Here is a 26412-nt window from a genome sequence, read left to right as displayed (position 1 = left end):
ACTAAATAAGAAAAAGAAGTGTCCATAATGTAGCATAAAAGATAATTCGTGGCCATAATTTTGTCCGCATGTCATCATGATCGGATTTACGGCTCCATTCAACACAAGCATTTTACCTTACCTCATCTGTATTTATTTATCATCGAATGGTATGTAACTAGCTTACCTTTTATTGCATTACCATGTTTTCGTAGCACATCCTTGTGCTTTCTTGCAATGTGCCGCTTCAGATTCCAGGATGAATATTTGCTAACTCTTCAGTCTCTCCGCAGTCCCTTTCAATTTTTTCTTTCTGCTCAATCTTAACTTTGATTTTTACTTTACATTTATGTATAAGGCTTGAATTCCATAACGTATTGCTAGACGTTTTAACAGATTCTCGAACTAGCAAATTATCAAAGGGCGTTCTGGGTTCAACGAGCGGTGCTGAGGGAGCGGAATTTTCGGAAAGGCGCTTTGATGGTAATATTACCGCACAGCTCAACGCTCCGCTCCCACTAAGCTCCGTTCACATGCTCGCTCTGAAACATCAGGTAAAGCGCACAGGCTCTCAACTGAAGGAATACATATGCATACAAATCAAATGCTTTGGTAAAGTCTCACAAATTAAACATTGAACATTGTTGCATAAAAATAAATACTGAAGTTTATAATTACTACGTTTTTTTACAGTGGGTCATAATATATAAAATATTTTAGTTTGTCAGTGCGTTTTGTGGTGTTAGGAAGTGTTTGCGCATTTCTGCACTGACTCAAAATGTGCGTACACCACCTCCTGAGCTGGCGTAGGATTTGAGCGTGCTGTACGCCAACGTCCATATTGATAAATCTCAAAGTCACCGTGGTTTTGGGTGTACGCAAGGTGTACGCTGGAAATTTGGTGTACGCACTTTTGATAAATGAGGGCCAATGTGTATAAGCTGACAACACACAAATAATTCTAGCTTCTTGTGTCTTTTTGAAAACACCCATTAAACATTTACAGTGCTGAAAGAAAATGTAAGTGAACCCATAGACCAGGGGTGTCCTAATCAAACTTTCAGGCAGGTGTGTTAAGGGGAGATTTCAACTAAACTCTGCAGGACACCAGCCCTCCAGGACCGAGTTTGGACACCCCTGCCATAGACTAATTAATTTAATGAAAGCTAATTTTTGTCAGAAATAAAATGAGTTGAAAGGTGTGGTTTAGTGATACTTTGCATGATAAAAAGACACTTAAACATTTTAAGATTGCTGTCCTTAGAAAGCATCAACACTTATGAAGCATACCTTGCAAGAAGGAACTCTCTAAAGATATGTGATCTGGAGTTGTTGCACTCCATAAGGCTGAAAAGGGATACAAAACAATTCCAAAATGTGATTTCAATGTTAAGTCAATTGACGCGCATCTGTTCTAAAAAAATCAAAAAAAAATTGAACACATTGTTTTCTATGAGTATATGCACACCAGCGCCACCAGGGTTTGACTCAAATCCCTGTTGCGCCACTCACATAGTTTAACATTAAATAACATCATATATATTAACGATTAACATTGGCTGCTAACGTATATTTTGCATTTTGAAGTAGACGCTATCTGACGAAGCTCGCGCTATTTAATGTGCACTTCCAGTTTACAATACCTCCGCCGAGTTGTCCTAGATGCGACGCGACTCGACGCGGTGCAACGCTGAGCTGCAGGGCCCTTTTACACCATTCCACCTCATTCGCATGTCTAGTTTGTGCGAATTGAGCGTTGTCGCAGGAAACGCACAAGGTGAAAAATTGAATTTTGGCAGAAAAACACGGCACGTTAACCAATCAGGAGCTTGCTCTGGTAATGAAGTGATTACAGGAAGCAAGAGGAGTCGCTGAAGCCCCTCCCATGACGCGAATTTCCGTATGAATGTCTCAATGACTAGAATTTCACGCTCGAATAAAGCGAGTAAACTCAAAATGTTTAAGCGGCAAACTAGATGCGGTAGATGTGAATTCGACACCTCAAGCTACTCTTTCTAGAAGTGGGTGCACAGCCAAGATGACCCCTAAGGCACAACACAGAATACTCAATGAAGTAAAGAAGAACCCACGAGTAACATCTAAAGGCTTGAAGACATCATTGGAACAGGCACACATCTCTATTCATGAGTCTACCATACGTACGTATTTGAACAGGCACTGTGTCCATGGCAGAACACTATGGAGGAAGCCACTGCTCTCCTGAAAAACATGCTGTGAGCCTGAAGTGTGCAAAAAAGCACCTTGGCAAACCCCAGTGCTACTGGGAAAATATTTTATGGACTGATGAAACAAAAGTTGAATTGTTCGGGAAAAATACTATGGCGCAAAAGGGGCACAGCTTAACAACATCATCCCTTTGCTTAAAGTTATTGCTGCCAAAGGAGGTTCAACAAGATATTAAATCCAAGGCTTTACTTACTTTTTCCTGCAGAACCGTCAATGTTTAATGGGTGTTTTCAAAAAAATATATATATTTGTGTTGTCAGCTTATACACATTGGGTTTTTCTATTGTTGTGACCTAGATGAGGATCAGATCCAAGGGCGTAACTTTGGGTCTACCATTGGGGGGGTTAAACTCGCAGCATATTTATTTATTTATTAAATTATTTTCTTGTGTAAAAGGTAACAGGCTAATTTGCCGTTCCTGTATTAGAAATACATTGTGATACTTTTACTGATTTAGACTACTTAACGTAAATGCAGCTGTTCACTTGACTATTTATGCCATAATGACACTTGCACATACTTGACAATCGGAATATCAGATATATCCTAATAGCTGTGATTAATGACGCATCTCCGTGGGAACCAATGCCATAGGGTGATACTACGATCAATAACGGTCGCCTTGAAAAACTTTTTTAAAACTTCAAAAAAAAAACGTTCAAACTTATGTGTAAAAAGGTTAAGTAAGGCTTACATTTAAATGTGTCTTTGTTTTGAGTGTATGGTCAAAAAATAAAGGAATTAAAAAGATAGGCACAAAATCTGTTTGTCGCGCCCCACTTGTCATATCTCTATGCCCCACACTGACTTTGAGAATTACAGATTATTTAAAATATAATACTATCTTTCTTGCTGGCAAATGAAATTATTAAAGAAAACGAACAAAAGTGTTCATTCGGAATATTTCGTATTTATTTTAATCTGAATGATGTGATGATATTGGGGGGGTTATATTAGCTGTATTTGATTTTTGAGGGGGTCATGACCCCCGTAACCCCCATGCAAATTACACGCATGATCAGATTGCATTTTATGGCAAATCACTGAAAAAAAAAGTTAATTCCTAGCAGTGCTTTAAGTGGCCCAAAAGAGGTGCCAGGTTTCGCCTAACGGTTAGCCCTGCGCAGCAAAATAGCGCTTAAAAAACATGCGGGAATAACTCCGCAAGGGTTATTCCGATCGACTCGAAACAATCGAAGAAATTAACTTTACCTTCTGAACAAAAAACTCTATTGCCGTTATGTTAAAATTTCCATCAGAAATGGCCGAAAATTGCAAAAAAAACGAAAAATTACATTCATTTTTTGTGTTTTTTAGATATAAATGCATATAATTCTGCAACAAAATGACATTTTTTCACCAAATTTGATACGCTGATGTCTGAGCAGAGTCTGAGGCAATACAAAAAAAAAATTGTATGCCTGCACCACTAGTTGGCCTCATAATTGAACAAAATCTTTGACATTGAGTGAGCCCAATGGTCATACAACTGTTTCTTCACTATACTAAAGTGAATAGCCGTGATACTAGCTACAAGTAACACAGTCATGACCTGAGCTTGCATGCACGAGTTTGTCATAGCGCCACCTAGTGGTTATTTGTTATTTTCACTTAAAAATACTGCAACCTTACATCAAAAATCATGAGTCATCATGGATTATGCCTTTCATGGCTTTGAGTATAATCATTGGTGGATTGCAATTCACTTCCTAGCAACCAATGAGAATACCCTAGCAGTCATTTAGCAAGAGCTGTATCTCTGTATCAGAACATCGTAGAGACATGGGGTTCGGCTCTTTTGACTCATTAACACTATTTTAACATTTTTGCCAATGCAAGGACCACAAACATTTCCTTCAGTGTTCTGTTTGTCAATGTTCCGTGAGAAGAGAGGGAGACATTTCACTGAATGATAGCAACTTTTTTCCTGATAACTTTGAACACGTGTGTCTGGTAGCTTATTTTTCATCATTTATTTTGTACAATGCAGCAAATATACACATGTATGCCCTTAAAGGTCTTAAGTTCCCAAATTGCTTGAACCCCGGTAATCGCTGCTTGCAGCTATATTTATACATGTTATCTTATAAGCAGGAATTATTTAATTGCATTACAATTTGTATCTCAGTACAGTTTATTTAAATTAAGTGAATATTGCATAAATATGCTTAAAAAAAATTTTTTATTTTGTTTCATTAATTGTTTGTATGTTTCTTATACATTTTAAATAACGGCTACATTGCTTTCTTAATATCGGCATCAGCCATTAAAAACCCACTTCGGTCAACCACTAATGTAAAGCCATGCCACTCATCTCATTACAATATGCTGACTGGATAACACTGAATATAACTGATTGTGTATATATAGTTAAATAAAATAAGTATGTTGTTAATATAATTATGCATGTCACCAGCCACACATCAATTACAACTTAACTATAGTGATTATATTTACTAGTTGCTGACCTAAGATCAGCATAGAGAATCTCTGTGGCTAATTTAAAAGACGTCTATATTTGGCAGAAATGTTATACATTTTATTGTACACCGAGTCTTTTTGGGTATCTTATGCCTAGAATTAGTCAAGGAGGTTGTATGATTCTTCCTATTCTAAAAGTTTTATCAATTGTGCATAATGGCATGTGCAACAAACGCATAGAGAGTTAAGACTATTTCTTATCAAAGTATTTTCAGTAATGCAGTTATAATTGATGGGTTTGTGCACATTTTGGAACAACCAGCATGTTTTAGAGTGTGGTGTAACCCTTACACCATGTGTAGTACTTTGTGTAATTCATTTCAAAATCAGAAACTTGGAATTCAAAAGGCATTCTCAAAAAAATTCTGAATGATGCAAAACCCTGAATATACAGGCTTGGCTAGCTGGATGATGTGGAACGCGGATGTGGAGGATGTTGACAGATACTGTCAAGCATCCCAAAGTGATAACCGCAGGTGCGAGACAAATGTAGAAAATTTAAACAATTTGAGAAAAAGTCTCAAGGCTAATTTGACAGCGAGCAAGTTAAAATGCCAGGAGATATTGGCAAAGAATTTATAACGCAAACCCAGATGAACAATAGGTTACATTCAGTACAGAAACTCATGTTAAAATCACACTTCAAACCATTACAGGAATAAGGCAAGCAAGAGCAAGCACTTAATATATAGGTCAATTTAATTTTCACAAAAACCAAGTTTGCCCTTATTGTGACTTAATAATTGGGAGTGAAAATTAGCATTTCTCTCCATGACATTTTCCCCCAATTATATGCTACCAGTGACCCACTCCACAATGTTTCATCTTTGGTACCCAAGTCCTATGCGAACCTGGGAAGGTAATGAAGCTTACAGGTTTTTCAAAAAGTGTGAAACTAATTGTCACATCTTTTCATTGCATGACATCATTAGGTGAAATAAGACTCACCTAAAGAAATCCTTTTGTTAGTATTTTGGTAACTTTGAAGATGAAATGAGGGCAAGATAAAAAGGAGGGCAAGAGCGATCTTACTGTCATAAGCCAAAAACTTCCTTCTGCATGGCTTATTCAATGTAATACAGTAGTAATTAACCAAGTCATTTATGACTTTTCATCTGAGACATTTGGTAATGTGGAACACAAAAGCTTTATGCAAGTTTATGTTCCAGCTGGGTTGTCATGAAATCTCACTTATGATCATTATTACAGCACATTCTTTAAAAAGTATTTTTCAAGTACTGTATAACCAGTGGTGTAGTCTACGTGATACGCAGGTATACGCCGTATACCCACTAGAAATTGTCAAGGATTTCCGTATACCCACTAAAAATAGCTTGAGGATGCGTAACAGCATGGTTTTCTGAAACTTTTAGTCATAATTCAGATGTAAAGCACTGACCAGTAGCATGCTACACTTGCTATTTTAGCGGGTTGAACTGCATATACTGTATATTAGGCTACATATTTGGTGGTTTGAATTCCTGCCGAACTGCGCGATCCGATTCGCGTATGAAATCAAATTACCATAGCGGCGCGAAAGTGACTGGGGAGCAGACTGGTGTGGCACCAGAAGACCCCACATGCGAGTGACAGCAAAGTACCGCGAGAGCGATTGCATTTATCACATGGAGAAATCTGCTTTAAATCGCTCTCGCGGTACTTTGACATCACCAAAGGGTCTGCTTAGCGCCAAATGAAGTCGAACCTGCAGTGTAGCTGCTCACGCGACACTGTAAACAAACCATGTGAAGTGAACGAGCTGCTGCAATATAAAATCCGGAGAGTTAACAACGCACATGTGAGTAAACAACATTTAAAACATCAGTCCAGTTTATTACTTTATCTGGAGGTAAGGCTCCAAATGCAATAAAATAAGCCCGTAATTATATCCTGATGGTTTTAGCTTTCAGCATGTTTGCTTGTGGTTCATAGTGTTAAACTTTCCTTCTCTGTGTTAATTTATATATCTACGTTCAAGATGTATATGATCTTAAACTTTTGTGAGGAAAATCATGTCTGCGTTGATGTTCAGTTCAGACTTGCAAATTAAAGATTATTTTCTTCACTTTGGTTTGGGTGTCTAATATTAGGCTACATGATGGTCTTGTAATAATAATTAAGTAAAAGACAATTTTAATTTTTAGACAATGCTTGTATTATATGCATAAAATAAGCTTTTATTTCAATGACTATGCAAATTAGAGTTAATTCATGGTCATCTTAAATGTGTATTAATTAAAAACATTTACACCATTAAATTACACATGGTAATGTTATCAATATGTCAGATAATAGCTATTGAAAGAGTAGATATTTTTATTCTCCTTCAATGCATGTGTTAGCCACGGATTGAAGATTGTAAACAGTTTATTTAATTTTAATTAACAGTTGAGTAACTTTTGGCCCTGAGTTAGATGTTGATTAACACTAAACCAGTCTAAAAATCCATCCAGTTTCCCCAGCTGTAAACCCATTGACTGTTAAAGTCTTTTTTTCTTATAATAAACTGACATGTTGATAACACATTCAGTTTATGTGTTTATGAGTACACTTTCAAAATGCTCTCGATTACATGAAGATCCATACTGTATGCATCTGTAAGTGTGGTGGTGCTTGTGGGGTGTCACTCTGGGACGAGTGAGCATAAGGGTGAGAGGGAAAAATCACAGTATACTCACTACAAAAATCTAGACTACACCACTGTGTATAACTGATTTGTTGGTCTGAATAAATGTATTTAATTTATAAATGTATTTATTTTTTATTTTTAAGAGTGCACAGATTTTGAAGGCTACTTTTTAATGAGAAATACCTGTTAATTTACTCTTTTCTAGAGACTATTTAAAACTATTTATCTCCAGAACTCGATATGATGAAGTTTGCTAATTTGTATATGTCATTCAGACATCATTGGACTTTCAACCTTTAGATAATTCTTTTGGGTTTAACTGTCTATCATACCAATGAATTCTGTTTAAAACTGTTAAGCTTTGTACTTATGACATGGAGAGACGGGTGAAGGGCAGGTTTATTTGTCGCTGTTATTAGAAATAAGAATCACCTACTATATAATGCCCTTTGGCTGAGATATATAATTGTGCCTGCCATTTTAATAGCCTCTGCTTACTGATGAGAAATCTGATCACATTTACATACATCGCTTGTCAGAAAGTTTTTTTGAATTGAAAAACAACAAATGAAGAGTTTCGTTGCAAAACGAGATAACCACCGTTTTTTTAATTGTTCAGAAATCTCGTTTTTTGGTTGTGCATTCCAATTTATTTCAATGCAACTGCAGTTGGTTTGTTTAGATTTAAACAACATTCATAACTTAAAAAATACAGCTAAGTAGCATCATAAAACTAAATAATAACATGATAACATAATAATAAACATGTTTTGACAAAAATGTTAAAAAATGGATTTATCTCGTTTTGCAACGAAACTCTTCAAATGTATTTTTTATATTAAAACAAATTAGTCTCATTATATAAATTATAGCAAAATTAGTCTATTACATAAGTGTGAATTTATTTTAAGCAGCATTTTATACATTAATGCCCTGAGGAATTTATGCAATTTATTGATGCATTAAAATTAATTAAGTGTTCAAATTAAAGCATAGGTCTTCAACAGGGGGTCCGTGGTGGTATTACCAGGGGTGCTTCAATAACTTTGACTTTTAATTTTTTTATGAAATTAAACTAAAGACATTAATAAGCTAATTTTAAAAATACAGCTTGATAAAATTAAGGTTTCCATATTAAAAACGAGTCAGTAAATGTTAAATGTTATGTAGTATGTTAACTGTATGTGACTGTATACCAAAAATTATATTTTAATTATAATATTTTTTTTAAATATACAGAGATTATTTTAATATCTTTGTAGTGTAACCATCACAACAAAGTATGTAAATCCAGTAATCAATTTGATACATGTACTGGGGGTCCTTGCCCCCCCCTCTGCTTTCCATTAAGGGGTCGTGTGAACAATATCTGTTGCAACCTCAGTACGACACTCATAGATATGTATAAAGGCTAAATGTCTCGTCCGCGGCGCTGCTGGCCAATTGAGTGCAACGTCCGCATTTTGGCGGCCATCTTACGACAGGGCGCTCGCTCACTCGTAGCATTGAGTTTTAATGATGCAGGTACTTTTAAATGACCATAACTTGCTTAATTTTTTACCGATTTTCAAACGGTTTGGTTTGTTATAAACGTCAAAGATGTACCTATGACACTGCATACCTATACTAAAAATAAAAAATAAATTCATGAAACATGTTAAAGCATCCAGAATTATAGCCACGTTAATAACGTTTGTAAAAACCCAAACCGTTTGAAAATCGGTAGAAAATTGAGCAAGTTATGGTCATTTAAAAGTACCTGCACCATTAAACTCAATGCTACGAGTGAGCGAGCGCCCTGTCGTAAGATGGCCGCCAGGTGATGCCGTTAGGGACTCCGCCTTGAGCCATCTAGCCTTTATACATATCTATGACGACACTAACCCTTATGGTATTGTTCCTGCTTTTTGTACACACGGGATACATAGCGGAAACGTTACTGCAATGCTAATATAGATCCTCTTTTTTACAGGAGCGATCCCATAATCAATTCCAGGATGTGTTTGTATTCACACAAAAGGCACTCTGCCGATTTTTCATCAATTTTCAAGGATTAAGGGGTTGTGCACACCAAAACTTTTAAACGCGGCTGAAAACGCCCGGACAACGCCGAATGCCAGCTGCCTTCTCAGCCGAGCGCCAGCCTCCTTCAGCCGAGCGCCTTGGTAGTCCCGATACTCCAGCTGTGAGCCGGTTGGTTGCTGTGGTAATGTCCCGCCCCTCCTGCACTGCGATTGGACGGCCGCGTGAGAACTGACATTGACGAGCGGAGCTTTTTAACCAAAGTTGAATAGTTTTCAACTCTCAGCGCTGAGCGCGGAAAAACCACCGTGTGCCGGTTTTCAGCGCGGAAGAAAACTGCTAGCTGCTGGCTTATTTGAAGAACGCCGAGCTTCCATTGGAAACAACTGAAAACATGCGCCTGCCGTGGGCGTAAAAGCTTTGGTGTGTCCGGCCCCTAACGCACTGTGTGAAAGGGTATGGAGCAGTGTCCAAATTAAGGGGGGGGCTGGGGTGGTCCCAGACCTCCTATAACATTAAACACAAAAATAAAAATGTTAAATTCTCGTCCTGCACTGCCACAAGCAATACTGTTGTCCCAATTTTACAAGAAACTAATAAAAAAGATTTCTGTCTGAAATAAATATGAACTCTCAAGTGCGCCTCATGCTGTTTTCTGGAGGAATTGACAGACAAGATCTTCTTAAACCATTTTTTCACACTAATTTGAGGGGTAAAATTGTTGGGGTTTCAGTTAAGGGTTTCTTTGGTTAAAACGTTGGTTCAGGACCAGTGGCGGCTGGTGACTTCTTTTTCTGAGGGCGCTCGATGCGAAGTTCGTCACAACATGTATGTAGCCCGTCATGTGTCTGGCTCTTTTTTTTTCAAAAGATGTGTTCTGTGCTTTGAGAGATCGTGTGTGCATCACGTGTCCTGCCCGAATAAGTGCCTGCTGGGTTTATGATAAAAGAGACGCTCGCGTTTGCCAGATACTCGCATAATCTCATGTGTAATCACAGTTTACTGTTAAGAGAGTGTCTTGCGTGTATTTGGTGAATGTGAGCGTCTCTTTTATCATAAACGGATTTGACGCGTGTGGAGCAGGCACATATTTTGACAAAACACGTGATGCACACAGGATCTCTCGACACGCAGGACACATATTTTGGAAAAGGGAACCACACACATGATACTCCGAACAATTATTTTGAAATAGCGCCCCTTTGATAAGGAGTCACGAGCCACCACTGTTCAGGACCAACAAAAAATGTTAAACCAGGATCACATCTTACTTTGTGAAATCATGGTGACCCTATAATGACAGCAGGAGCTTAGCTATGGGACCCCCCCCATGATCTTTAACATAATTCAAACACTGGTTATGAGATTCTTTTTTGTCGCGGTTTTGTAAGGTTGACCTTTGCAGTAACAAAGACATCATCCTCTCCAGTTTCTTACCTACTTTGCACTTCAGGCGGTAACCACAAGTGAAATTTTATCAATTAAACCAGTGGTTTCCAAACTTTTTCAGCGTGCGGCCCCCCTTGTGTACGGTGCATTCCTTCGCGGTCCCCCAAAGAAAATTTGTGTAAAAAAAACATTAACTTATACAAAAAAGTAGTGCTTTTGGTTAGTAGTAGTTTAATTACACAGAATTCATGATAAATTAATGTATTTCATAAAATGTCATAAAACTGGGGCCCCCCTGGTACCATCTCGCGGCCCCCCTGGGGGCCCCGGCCCTCAGTTTGAAAACCACTGAATTAAACAACATTAATTACATCAGCAAGCGTAGTTTTGTACAAGTACAAATGTCAAAGATACTCTACAAAAACGTGCTTATAACAGGCAACATCCACTCCCGCTACCACAGAGTCCCACAGAGCACCAGTCAAACAAGCCGCGAGGCGCGAGCTCCTCAAAAAAATTAGAAATGAGAAAGTTGCCTTGTTTTCATGACACTTGAAGCAAACATCTGTCTGCACCCTTCCCTGTATACAAAGATAAACAGTGACGGTGCACTGCAGTTCATTCTGTAGGCACAAATGATATCTCAGAGGAGACATGAACTATGTCTCAAAGCACTTCAAATGACTTTGCCGGTAATTGAATTCAGTTTTTTAATCATGCACGCTGCTTACGTCAGGGATCGGATTTGATCAAACGTAGCGTTTTGCATTATTAAGTAATACAGAGAGGTTGTATGAGAGCAAACACAATCTACTACCACACAAACAACGTGAAGGGTCTTTTTTCTTAAAGAAACAGACTGTACTCGCCACTGCAATTGACAACACATTATTATCTCCCTTGAATTTGATTTAGTGCCAGTGGAAATCATGCTGAGGGCGAATTTGCGCTACAAAAGGTTCCCGGTCTATTTTCATTTGATGTTAGATTAATAACTCTAATTAGAAATGGCTAATTAGACGACACGTCAAACCGCCAGTTGATCACGTGACTGCGTGCGTGGGTCATGAATAAAAATAAAAACCTCCATATGCGTACATGTTCTCATTTTTCATTTTAAAATGTTCATTAACTGTGTTTGCACACATGTAGATCTAAATGAAACATGTACCCGGTAATAATAGATGAATATGAATAATGTGAACACTTATGCTGACTGCCATGCACACCCTACTCAATGAATAATAGACATACTGTATATCTGTGAGGTGTCAGGTCAAAGGACAAGCTTATTATTCTGCTATGGGAATATTTATCCTCACATAATCGACAATACAACAGCAGCAGCCTGCATGTACAACGACACGTTCGTTTTTATGTGTCCCATATGTACGTCCCCAGGCGAGAAATGTTTAGTGCAGCGGCACATATTTGCGCATTACATTTTTTCTACCATTATTTACTCACAATAATGTCCCAAATTTTTGATTTACCGGCTTTAGCATTAAATCCAGACTGCTCTTCTCTCTATAATAATGACTGTTGATGCAAACCTGCTGTTTTTGATAGGACAGATGGAAAGATTATCGGAGAATAATTAAAAATTTCTCTGTTATTCACACAAATATATCATAACAACTCCTAGTCCCAAACTAAAATGCATGTTTAAGCTGACTACATTTAACAACACCTTGCATTCACATATCTTAACATATATCAGTGTTGTCGTTTTGTCTCAAGATGCACACTTGTAATGTTTTTGTAAGGTTTGCTTGTAAAAACTACTTAAATGTCCTAGTCTTGGATTAATCTTAACCATGTAACTGCTCCCATGATGACAGAATTCCTTTTTTTTTCCATCTTTAAATAAAGGCTCGGGTTTACAATTAAGTATGAATGTGACACTTTAACCACCCCGGGTAAAAAAAACAAAAACATGAAGCATGACAAGTTGCCTGAAAATGATACAATATGCTTTAATCTTATTAAATTGAACGAAATCGTGCCACTTTTGTTGCTACTTTAACAAGCAGAATATGGCTGACAAATCCAGGCATCCTGCCACCTTTCCTTTGTTAGCTGCTTGTGTTTGTGCACATGTTTTATTGATCAGTTGTAGACCGAGAGGTGTTGGTAAGCATGTCTGCAAGAAGTCAAATAGGCTCTCGTGCTTTGAACCTCCGTTCACGCTTTCTGTACCCTGTCATGCTGTGGGTCTCATGAGCACGGTGTATTGAATGGCATTGAAAAGTTTAAAGATGATCGTTCTGAATCACCCATGAGCACAATTACAGTGGAAAGATGTAATGATGCTTTTGGGAGTGAAAGGAAGAGTAAAGAGCCCCTATTAAGTTGCTAAAAACATTCAGTTTTATTAAAAGCGTCCTTGGGCTCTTGAAAGGAGCTATTATTAAAAAAAACATTATGTTTGGTGTAATGCAATGTGTTAAGTAAAGAATAATTGATGACGGGCCATTGAATTATATGAAAATAATGCACACCAAGGTGGTAATGCGGCACGACGTGCATTATTTTCAAATAATTCAAAGGACCGGAGTCAATTATTCTGCTTATACCAAGGTTACCACAAACATTGCTCTGGTGCCTGTTTTTAGGACAATTGACAAGTTAGGTGTGCGGTTTACAGAAAAATAATCAACACCATAGAACATTTCTCAGCCAATCAGAATGCAGCATTCAACAGACCCGTGGTATAATTTCAACTAATTCAAAGGACCAGAGTCAATTATTCTGCTTATACCACGGTTACCACAAACATTGCTAAGGTGCCTATTTTTAAGACATTTGACAAGTTAGGTGTGTGGTTATCGAAAAATGTTCAGTGTTTAATATTTAAACTATAGCAATGCATTTGACATACAGTATCATTTGACATACAGTAGCCAGCTTTAATGTTATGAATGCAATGTTAATTGTTAATCTTCAATTATTGATATTATTTGCAAGTTAATTGTTATTATCCACAAACCTATGTTTGTGTCAGATTTAGCTCATCTCAAACAAGCCTAAACTTTTGTTATGCTATTTACGTAAGGGATAATATATAGTGAGGGGGTTGTTATAGCGAATGTTAGGTACTATTAACCTTGTTTGTGGTGTTTTAGATATTATTTTTTTTTTTTGTTTGTTTATTTGAAAAATTTAAACATTTAAGTGTTATATTTATTATTTTATATAATATTTTATTTAAATGTTATTCTATTTACTCTATTTAATTTAAATTATTTATAGGCTGTTGTTTGTGCCTCTTAAACTCTGGTGTCAATTAAAAATGTTTCTTTGATGGTCAGTGAAAATGACTATCAGTCTTTTTATTCAGCAAGTTCATCAGTGTGTGTTTGTTGCACTGCACTGCCATTCAGTTCAGTTCAGTGGTATCATATTTTTCTGTTAGACATTAAACATGGAACTCAAATCAAGAACTCAAGGGGGCAGTTTCCCTGACAGGAATTAAACTAGTCCTAGACTAAAATAAAAGAAGACTAAGAGCTGTCCAAACTGAAAAAAGCTTGCACTGACATAACTTAAAATACACCAGTGCCCTTTGTTTTGCCTCAAAATCCACACAAATAATGTTTTTAGTAAGGCATTTTTGTTAAAATTAGTTATGTTTTCTAATTAAACTAAGGCCGAGTCCTGTCTTAAGATATTCCCTGTCCGGGACCACCCCAAGGTTTTTTATTGTCATTCTGTAGGCTACATGTTGCCACATAAGAACGAAATACGTACTCAGGACCAGCAATGTAAAAAAGATCATTAACATACAGTATACATAGAATAATTAAAACATAATTTAATAGACACATTTAAAAAAAATAACATAGTAGATATAATATGTGCAATATAGTCATAAGGTAGGCTTTGCTTTTCTTTAGGCCTTACTTAAAACGGTCAAAGGTGCCGCCAACCAAATTTTGCTTAGGGCCCCCAAAGGTCTAGGGCCGGCTCTGGATTAGGGTTTAATCCCGAGAAACGGGATTCCCGGGAAATCTTATCAAGACTATTTCCCGATTCCCGGGAAAAGTTATGACGGGAAACGGGAAATTTATATATATATTTTTTTATATAAACGTGCGCTAGATTAGATTTGCAGCTGGCTTTTTCAATGACCACTAAGCCAGCCTCAGAAGAAATGAAAGACGGTGACTTCATGAGCATTCTAAACAAAGAGTTTTCCCTCTTCGAAGCCACCAAAAGGAGACCAACCCACCTGCAACAGCTGTTTGATGCTCTTAGCACTATTCAGGCTACATCTGTGGAGATGGAGAGAGCGTTCTCTATTTGCGGCCAATTTGTTACAAAAATACGAAACCGCCTGAGTCCATCGACGCTCTCTGCTTTTTAAAAGCACATTTCCAAAAAAATTAAATAAATGAAGGGCAAGGTGAGAAATAAAAATGGTTTGAAATGCAATGCTGATAATGTGAGTGACACTTTCGCTTGTAATTGCCCTATTGCGGCAGTTTTACTGTTTATGCGTTTGTTTTAGTTTTTAAATTATTATTTTAGTTCTGTTTTACCGTAGGCATGGCTCTGTCTTTAATCTTTCCGTGCACATTTACACATTTCTGAGGGTCGTTTGCTTTTATTCAGTTAAAATTGTTTTATGTTTAAAAGAAAAATATACCTGCCCTAATAAAGAAATTGTTGCTTAACTTGTAACTGACAGTTTTGCGCGAAATTGCCCTATTGCGACAGTGTTACTGTTTGTGTTTATCCTTTTGTTTTAGTTTTTTAAATTATTATTTAAATTCAGTTTTAGTCTACATAGGCCTGGCCCTGTCTTTAATATTGCCGTGCACAGTTGCACATTTCTGTGGGTCGTTTGCTTTTATTTAGTTTAAATTTATGTTTAAAAGAAAAATATATGAAGAGTTTCGTTGCAAAACGAGATAACCACCGTTTTTTTAATTGTTCAGAAATCACGTTTTTTGGTTGTGCATTCCAATTAATTTCAATTCAACTGCAGTTGGTTTGTTTTGATTTAATACTTCATAACTTAACAAATACGGCTAAGTAGCACCATAAAACAAAATAATAACATGATAACATAATATTAAACATGTTTTGACAAAAATGTTAAAAATGGATTTATCTCGTTTTGCAACGAAACTCTTCATATCTGCCCTAATAAAGAAATTGTTGCTTAACTTGTGAGTGACAGTTTTGCGCGAAATTGCCCTATTGCGACAGTGTTACTGTTTGTGTTTATGCTTTTGTTTTTAAATTATCATTTCAATTCAGTTTTAGTCTACATGGCCCTGTCTTTAATTATTGCCGTGCACAGTTGCATTTTTATGTGGGTCGTTTGCTTTTATTCAGTTAATAATGTTTTATGTTTAAAAGAAAATTATACCTGCCGTAATAAAGAAATTGTTGCTTAAATTGTAATTGACAGTTTTGCAAGAAATTGCCCTATTGCGGCAGTGTTACTGTTTGTGTTTATGCTTATGCTTTTGTTGTAGTTTTTTAAATTATTATTTAAATTCAGTTTTAGTCTACATAGGCATGGCCCTTTCTTTAATTATTGCCGTGCACAGTTGCATTTTTCTGTGGGTCGTTTGCTTTATTTAGGGTAGTCAAAACTTGTAGCCTATATTTATTTAAAAGAGAAATATACCTGCCCTAATAAAGAAATTGTTGCTTAACTTCGAGTGATTATTCCTCAGTTATTCTAAATTATAGTTTTATAATTTTAAAGATTTTCAGAAGTCACAGACAATCCACCTGGCATTTCTCTACGGCAGGCTGTCACGCACGCAGCTCACTTGATCCGCAGCAGAATTGATCATTGCAAAAAACGTTGTTGATATGGACATAAACTGTGTTTCTTGCCCTAATAATGATACAAATAATATAAAACATGTTGGGAACGCATATTTGAATGATATTATTGATAAATTACTTGTGCAAAAAAACAGCTATTTCCCAGGATTCCCGGGAAATGGGTCGTCTTTTCCCGGGATTTGATTTGATCTAATTTTCGGGAAAATATTAAACCCTACTCTGGATCCAGTGCATTTGGCTGAATACGTCTACTGTCTGGTGGTAATAATGTGGCTCCAATTACCATATTTGAAAGATCGGCTACCAACAGAAGATAACCGCCTTTACCACCTTATCAATACAAACTTGAATCTAATTCAAAAAATGCAGTTGATCAAACTGTTTTTTTTTTTACTTTGCCGAAGCAACTTTAGCAGAAAGTAACAAATTAGTAAGGTCAGGATAATAAAACATAAAACCATATCTGCATTTGTAATCATAAAAACACACAAGCGCTACTCTGCACTGATCAAAACTCACATTTGAATCATGGTTTGAATACTCAATAGTAAAATATGAATACATATGAAATATGAAAACAGACTACCTACAGGCTGCAACCAGAAGCAAATTATGATAATTTGCATCGAGTCAACATCAACAGGCTGAGGAAGTAAACTGTTGCCTACAATCACTGTAGACTAAGAAAAGAGATTTCAGTTGAAGACAATAACTTGTGTCATAGACTTTGAGATTTGTAACTTTGTTAACTTACACACTTACACACCAAAAGAAATGTAAAATCGTGAAACAATATATGGACTCGATCTTTAAAGGGGATTCTTTGTTTTGACTTTACAAATGATAATAAAATTGTGTGCATTTGAAAGCTATTGAGTGCCTTAATAGAATAATAGACATAGCAAAGCAATTACTGCCATTGACAATGTTATTCTTGGTTTAATTTTTCTCCAATTAAACATAAATGGCTTTTCAATCTGTTTTAGAACACTTAATTGAACCATTTTTTCATACAATGTAAACCAACTTCAACGTTCACACGGGTCATAGGTCTAATCCTCAAATCAAAAAAAATTGCATTTTACATTATAAAATGACATAATTACACCAATTAGGATCACCACTGAGCTACAGAAAATTATCAGACTTTAAAGGTCATAAAACACACAATTTCTTCCAATCCTGTGTTAATCTGGGTACAGAGTTGCATCCTTCATGTCTCCAAAGAGTCCAAAGAGTTTATCAAATTTGTTATGAATCTTTTATGTTCTAAAAAAAAACTTTCCAAAACTTGTACGGACCCTGGCGAAGTGCATTTGGCATAGAAATATGTCCAACTGCTTTTTTGACACTTATGCCTATGTTTAGCATAAGGAATCCAACTCTTTAACAGTGTTAATAAAGCTACATTCAGACAGCCAGCGATGTTATCGCTGTGTGTCGGCCGTCTCTTTCAATGAGGCGTTTCTAAATCTGCTTGTCATAAACAAATGAGTACCATCCACGCCAGTAACTGACGAGAGAAGGATGACGTGAACTCAACTGCTTCGTTCTCATTGGTAGTCACTCCCGAAATTCGCTCGACATTTGCATAACGTTAAACTTTTCTTAACTTTCTCGCGTCGCCGGACACGGTCACCAACTGTCACTTTCACTCATGCCGCCGGAAGTCGCCCGGTTTCCATTGAAATGAATAAGATCGCAACGCTCTGCTACTTCTGGTCGCTGGCTGTCTGAATGGAGAGTCAGTCAGAATGCATAAAATACCATATCTTCTTTCACTTAACGGCTATGTTTATGCACCCTGTTCCAGGTCCAAATTATAACTGAATATAGACCTGTAAAATAAAGAAATGCAAAAGGTCATGGGTTCAATTGTATACCTTTAATGCACTGAAAGTGCTTTGGATAAAAGTGTCTGCCAAATGCATAAACTTACAGTAATACATATATAACATCATAAATATAAGTCTGCTTTCATTTTTTAAAAATCATGCTATTGTTAACCTAAAAACAGACAAAAAGGATTTTACCACATCTTTGGGGTAAACAGCATGATTCTTTACACTCCCTGAAGACTGACCTTATTTATGTCTCCATAAATAATTTTCAGCATTGTCTTCAGGGTTTTAGCAAACACTCCTCTGAACCTCAAAAGGTACCGATATCTGGTCCCTTAGCATAACTAGTGATTTTATTTATGATAAGATGAGAAATTCATTTATCTCTCCACATAAGTACACAGAGCTTAAGAACGAAAAAATTACCTGTGATAAAATTATCCCAAAGTAATGCTCCTTAATGAATAGGCAGAGTCTACTACACTTTGCTTTAAGCGTTTCTTGTACCCAAGTTTCTGCCATCTTCAAATTACAGGCATACACTGAAAGGTTAGAGTCTATCCCATCATTCAAAGACAAACACTAAGTAAAATTAAAAACTACATACACGGAGCTGGTGTAATATCACGCACCTGCTAGTCATTCTTCCACGGCAAACTCGATTGGCCCTTATGCAAATTAGTCTGATTATGTAAATGTTTCTAAATATGACAGCTATTCAGCGAGGAGACAATTAAAGTAACATCGCTCTGTGGAATGAAGCTCAATGCATTCAGAGCCAAAACACAGTGGGGCAACATCTTACTTTGAGTGGGCACTTCTGTAATTTCACGCACTGTTCTTTATGCAAGACTGGGTATATTTTTTTGGACTAGTTTTTAGACAAAGGGCCAGATGAGATCTGTGGAAGAAAACTCAGACGATGGCAGCCAATGACATTTAAAGCTCACATAACACACACTGGTTTTGCATTTCTGATGTTAATCTGGAGTACCTATAGAGCAGTGGCCCCCCTTGTGTACGGTGCATTCCTTCGCGGCCCCCCAAAGAAAATTTATGACAAAAACAAGTTCTAAAATGTAACTGTATAATTTAATACATTTTGTTTAATTAAAATAAATAGTGTTGTTGGTTAGTAGGCTTATTTTTTGGTTTAATTACACATAATTCATGACAAATTAATGTATTTTACAAAATGTCATAAAACTGGGGCCCCCCTGGCACCATCTCGCGGCCCCCATGGGGGCCCCGGACCCCAGTTTGAGAACCACTGCTATAGAGTAGTATTAAATCCTTTATATCTCCGAAGAGTCTTTAGTTTAATCAGATTTATAAAAGAAAGATTACAGATTTTTTTCCGATAACGTATGAAAAATGAAGAAGGAGGAATTATACCGCGGGTGGAGCGAGTACGAGTCATGCAACACTATACAACACTGTTTTAACTTATGATTCACTACATGTTCATGTCATTTATATAATATGCACGCGCCTATTTTCAACATAAGACAGACGTCTTACTTACCGCGTGCAACTCATGACCCTGTTGGGACTTTTTAATGAAATCCAGCACATCAAACACACACGCAAAACTCCGCTGCTACCCCAGATAATAAACTATATCCATTGTTTTCATAAGTCTGGCTTTCTTCTTACATCCAAAAACACACTTCTTCTTTCATGCAATTGTTGAGTTTTGAAATTAAACAAAGCTGTCACGTGATGTGATGTTTGTAAGTTCTAGCGTCTCCCGCTGATTGACGGGTGGGCAGGGTTTTCCGGGGGAAGTGCCCATATAAAGAAGTGATACGTATAGAAACCCCTGAAACGTCAGCTGGACCTGTAATGGAAAAAATCTTTCCGAAACTTGTACGAACCCTGGCGAAGTGCATTCGGCACAGAAATACTCTGTAACATGCCCAACTGCTTTTTTGACACTTTGCCTACGTTTAGCATGAGGAAACGACTCTATAACTGTGTTACAGTTTTTCTCCATTGGTTTGGCTCATTTCTTGAAACAGAAATTACATTCTCAAAACAACATGGACAAACCTCCAAACCACGTGGCAAGTGTTCACAACAGAATTGAATTTCTCATTCATTTCATCAAATTGCAAATATCTAAGTACATGTCTCAATAGCTCAGTACATCTTTGCAACTGATTAAGTACATTTAGCAGAATTTTCAAGTGAATAGATCTTGTTGATCTAAACTGATTGGTTGATTCTCAGTCTAATGGTTGTTTACTCCAAAATGTGTCAGCGTTATTTCATTGTATAAGTCATCACATGCACAATAGTCTGTTTAATTGGCAAAATTAGTCAAGAACATAATACCATGAATAACATATATGAATGCTTTGAACATTTGATAAATTTATTACAGCAATTGACAGTCAGGGAAAACTAAAACTTGACTAACAAAGTAGGAGTTTACACTTTTGTAGAGAATAATGGCATTGGAAGGAAACGAGGCCCCTCACATCCTCGTGTTTGTGGATGAAGCTGGCTTCAACCTGGCCAAGGGCCGAAGACGTGGCCATAAAATTATTGCCCACCGGGCCATGGTGGATGTCCGAGGCCAGTGAGGGGGCAATATTACAGTTTTTCTCAATTGCTTTGGCACATTTTTCGCAACAGTCTTATTATTCTCTAAACTGTGAGTGCAAATGTCACAACTGTTTGCTGGAACTTCAGAACTTAATTGCATGTCTGCAAAATGAAGTTACACACCCAAAACATTTTATTCATGCTTCAAAACCTAGTTATCTTGTCAGTAATTTGGCCAAGGGCACCAAAATATAAAGTATTTTTGTCATCGTGTGAGCAACACTGGTCAAAATGTTTAGTTGTTTTTTCACCATGAAAGTCACCATAGAAAAATAAAGTAAATGAACATTTCTATTTATTCACTTCATTTATTTTTGTAGGTGTATTACATTTACATAAACTGAAATCTTGCTTGTCCAATTGCTGTACATTTCATATTTCCTATGTTACAAAAAAATATAATAGAAAATAACTACAAAATAACCTCAATGAAAAACTAATTATTCTTGTTGGACATCCTGTCGCTCTTGTTGGTCAGGCCAAAGATTTTCATCCACACCACATCTTATATTTTCCATTGCCATGCACCGGGGAAAAAATCTCCAATGAAGCAGACATTACAAACAATATCAATGTCATATATTTATGGAATGTACATGCATGTTTAGTAGTTTTTGATAAGTGAATGGATCGTTTTGAATGTGATGGCGTACACGATGACAAATGATTGAGAAGTTGTGAAGAGTTTGACAGTTTAAGTGAGAATTGACTCATCAGTTTTGATCAACAAGCCATATGCAATTAGTTGTTGGGCAAACTGCAGACGGTTGTACTTATTGTTTGCACACATGTGCCAAAGCATTTGCAATTTGCTCAAATCAATAAGAAATTCCAATCTGATGTGAACAATAAGCTAATTGTTTAGAGATCTGATCTTATTGTTTTGGAAAATAAAATTTTCATTTGAGAATTGAGCCAAAGCAATTGAGAAAAACTGTACTATGTTTGATGCCATATCTGAGAATGGTGTGGCCACTCACATCCCCAGTCTTGGCCCATACTATACACAGATGCTCCTCATCTTCTTGGACCGCCTTCAGTTTGATTTGATCCCTCAAAATGAGAAAGGTCTCGTCGGGCCTCACCTACCACAATATGTCATTGTATGGGACAATGTGAATTTCTACCGTGGCCTGCTAATCAGGGACTGGTTCACTACTCATCCAAGGATGGTCATGGTGTTCCTACCACCTTACTCTCCTTTCCTCAATCCTATTGAGTTTTTCTCCTCTAGGAGGTGGAGATATATGAGCATAGGGCTCAAAATCAAAGATCCCTGCTCCATGATGAACGCTGCATGTTAGGATATTACATTAGATCAGTGTAGGGGATGGTTGCGACATGCAAGCTGTTTTGTTCCCTCGTTGCATTGCAAGGGAGAATATACACTGTGATGTGGATGAGAATCTGTGGCCAGACAGACAGCAGCGTGTGGATGGTCAGGAGGGTGAGGATGGTGGCCAGGAGAGGAAGGGTGAGGACAGCGACCAGTGAAGAAATGTTAGTTCTGAAACTCCCGCATTATTTACAGCACTGTAGGCTGCATATAATTTTCATTGTTTTTTGTGTTTATATTAGAGTATATTATGCTTTATATATTTTCTTTTTGGTCTGGTGTATGGAAGTTACTTTGTGTGTGAATAAAAGTGGTTACAATTTCCTTGGCAGTGTGAGTGCAATGTGTGGTGTCAAACCTTGGAGGCTACTCTTACCCTAAAATCCTATTTTTTTTTTTCAGTTTTATACACAATTGTATTCTGTTAGCTAGACAAAAAACAGTACAGTAACCATTGTCAATGAAGGACTGGGCTAAGACTGAAATGTGGACATAAGGTATATTTCAATGGTCCTCTGCCATAGTGACAAAACATCTAAACATTTTGACTTGCATTGCTTACACAATGCCAAAGAGATAAAGCATTTTGGGGGCATTGACTGTTTAAATGAGAAGGAAATTTAGTTTTGACACATGAGTGAACGGTTTTGGGAGAGGTATGAGCTTTTGCAGGTGAACCATGGTGTTGTGCCGAACCATCCAAGTTATTTTGACAAAAGCGCCAAGAGTGTTGAGAACGTCCAGTCTGTTTCAAGAAATGAGCCAAAGCAAGGATAAGGATATTTGCCATTTTTGTGGCACTGACGCTTTATATGGTAAAGGAATTTAGTTTTGAAGCATGAGTGAACAGTTTTGGGAAATATATGAGCTTTTGCAAGTCAGCTATAGTGTTGAGCTGAACTGTAAGACTGTTTTGCCAAATGATCTTAGAGTTTTGAGAATGTAATTTCTGTTTCAAGAAATGAGCCAAACCAATGGAGAAAAACTGTAATAAGTCAGAATGCATGAAATACCATCGAACCACCTCAACTATGTTAACACATCTAGATAGTTTAAATTATGTTTTTCTATATTTATTAGTAATTTGTAATGTTTTTTGTGGTCCAATAATATAATACAAATAATAAACTTACCTGTCTACATTAGTGCAAAAGTAAATGGGTTCAATCTCAAGAAAAACAAACATGCTGATTAAAAGGATAGCTTGTAATGCACTGAAGTCGCTACGGATAAAAGCAATCGATTGTAAAGGTTTTATGTCATTATTACCAGGGAAAATAATTACTGATAATTACCTGTTCTGGGTTATCGCGCTAACAAGAGCAAGGTAAGTCTGTAACCTAGCTGAAAATAGCTTTAAGGACAAACTTATTCTTCATAATTATTCTATGCATTTTGTTTACTGTCAGCATGTTTCAGGTCATCCGGGTCTCTCTCATTAACATTACAGACAAAGCCAACAGTATTGACAACCCCACACACCCCTCACATAAACTCCTCACCATGGCAGAAGGAATACAGTTGTACACAGTTTCATCCCCAAAGCAATCAGACAACTTAATACACAGTGAATGGACCGGCAATAACTACAAATACACATATTAATCACATGCACACATACAGTAAGCTTGAAATTTTGCGCATTTGCACATTACATCTCCAACTACTTGTTTTTATGTTTCTAATTGGTTGTTGTAAATTCTCTCTCTCTCTCTCTCTCTCTCTCTCTCTCTCTCTCTCTCTCTCTCTCTCTCGCACGCACGCACGCACACACGCACGCACACACACACACACACACAGTTTAGGTGCTGAACACAGCCTTCTGCCTAATGTATGGAATTCATAATGTGGATTTTCATTGCACAGAGCTAAAGCCTGTTAATAAAATATGCCAGCCAAGTTTTCCACGTTTGTGTTTATAGCTTCGTGAATAAGCACATAAATATAATTTACCTTTTGGCCTGTAGGAGCCTATAGACCTGTAAACATCCACTTCCTGTGTCAGAAAGTCAAAGTGAAGATACCCAGGCTGATTCCAGATTTCAGGCCGCTACAAGCCAATTTAAATGGGAGCAACTCAATATGTTCAACAACACATCGAACAAGCTGCGCATTTCTAGGAATTTTAGCGGACCTTAAAGGATTAGTCAATTTTCTCCAAAAATCCAGATAATTTACTCACCACCATGTTATCCAAAATGTTGATGTCTTTCTTTGTTCAGTCGAGAAGAAATTATGTTTTTTGAGGAAAACATTGCAGGATTTTTCTCATTTTAATGGACTTTAATGGACCCCAACACGTAACAGATTCAATTTAGTTTAAAATTGCAAGTTTAAAGGACTCTAAACAATCCCAAACGAGGCATAAGGGTCTTATCTAGCGAAACCATTGTCATTTTTAACAAGAAAAATAAAAATATGCACTTTTAAACCACAACTTCTCATCTTCCTCCAGCTGTCTGACGCGCCAGTGCGACCTCACGTAATTGCGTAATGCCGTGGAAAGGTCACGTGTTAGATATATTAAACCCACATTTGTGGACCATTTTAAACAATAAACTGACACAAAGACATTAATTAGTATCATTCCACATACAACAGCATCGGTAGTTTCGCATTCGTCATCTGTGACCTCTTGACGTGATGACGTATTGCGTGAGGTCGCGCTGGCGCATCACATAACCGGAGATAGACGAGAAGTTGTGGTTTAAAAGTGCATTTTTTATTTGTCTTGTCAAAAGCGACAATAATTACGCTAGATAAGACCCTTATGCCTCGTTTGGGAGTGTTTAGAGTCCTTTGATACTGAAACTGCAATTTTAAACTGCATTAAACTGTTAAGTATTGGGGTCCATTAAAGTCCATTAAAATGAGAAACGTCCTGGAATGTTTTCCTCAAAAAACATAATTTCTTCTCAACTGAACAAAGAAAGACATCAACATTTTGGATGACATGGTGGTGAGTAAATGATCTGGATTTTTTTTTAAGAAAATGTACTAATCCTTTAAAACACCACAAATAAAAAATGTTTTTAAGAAGCAGCAAAAGTCATATTTAGATGTACAGTACATATTTACAATAAATCTATATGAATTAGCCCACACGTAAAATTTATATTCAATCTGTCCTTCTATGATTATCTAAATGTTTGTATGATTCCTGTAAGCATACCAGAACGGGACTATTTACATCCGCCCATAAGAACTAAGTTATATCAGAAACGCGCATACTTAGAAATTCATCCGCCATTATCCTGCTGCTAAATGTACGACCGATTTCACAGACCGAATACACGCTTTCATCTGGAATCATTAAAAACTGTTGTACCAAAAATATGTGCTGCTTTAAACCATCTGGAATGCATTGCTTTTCAATTGCTTGCTATAGAAACTGAGGGACAAGTCAATATTACTTTGTGTGATGAGTTTAGCTTGTTGTGATCCCACAAACATTTTTTGTTTCTGTTTTTCATCCATTACTAATCATTTATTTTACACTTTGTGCATAAATAAAACACACAGTTGTAATGAATACAGTTAAAGTAAGGTCTGATTTGTGGGAGACAATACGCACGCGCAACAACATCTAAAAACGGGTCTTTTGTGTAGACATCCCACTCAGATGATGACAGAAACAAGCTTGCTGTAGGACTGAATAGACAAAGATAGATTGTACACCCACTGAATGGTAGTGTCACTTACTTTTTTGCTGACATGTGTTGCAGTCCTCGCTGTGACTTCGAGATAATGATGGGATTTGGAGAAGAAGGTGACAGGTGGACTAAACTGTTACTCGATATCCGCCCGCCGTTACACAGGTAGATCTGACGTATGGTGGAGGAAAAATGGCGGAAATAACGTTGTTCAGCCACAGGCTTATGCCGTTCCTCGTATTTCCCACATCAACCAGGAATGATGTCAGAAACAATGCTATTTGAAAATCCATAAATAAAAAATATTATTTATAAATTGACTGTAAGGCTGCATTAGTCCATATATAATTAAATCATATTTTTTATTAATGTATTTTTAGTATGAATATGTTAGCCATAGTAATAGCTATAAATGA

General features: G+C 36.9%; 1 protein-coding gene across 1 annotated transcript in view; it reads right to left on the bottom strand.

The window, feature by feature from the left end:
- lrrtm4l1 (leucine rich repeat transmembrane neuronal 4 like 1) overlaps positions 1-26201 on the bottom strand; it is a 171841-nt gene extending 145640 nt beyond the window's left edge. Inside the window, exon 1 of the mRNA XM_073874123.1 lies at positions 26046-26201. The gene's annotated coding sequence lies outside the window, so the exon portion shown is untranslated. The remainder of the gene's footprint in view (positions 1-26045) is intronic.
- Positions 26202-26412: the final 211 nt, after the last annotated feature.

Source organism: Misgurnus anguillicaudatus, chromosome 12 (assembly GCF_027580225.2).
Source record: "Misgurnus anguillicaudatus chromosome 12, ASM2758022v2, whole genome shotgun sequence".
Classification (NCBI taxonomy): domain Eukaryota; kingdom Metazoa; phylum Chordata; class Actinopteri; order Cypriniformes; family Cobitidae; genus Misgurnus; species Misgurnus anguillicaudatus.
Note: the sequence above shows the minus strand (reverse complement) of the source record. Positions and strands in the feature narration are given on the sequence as shown.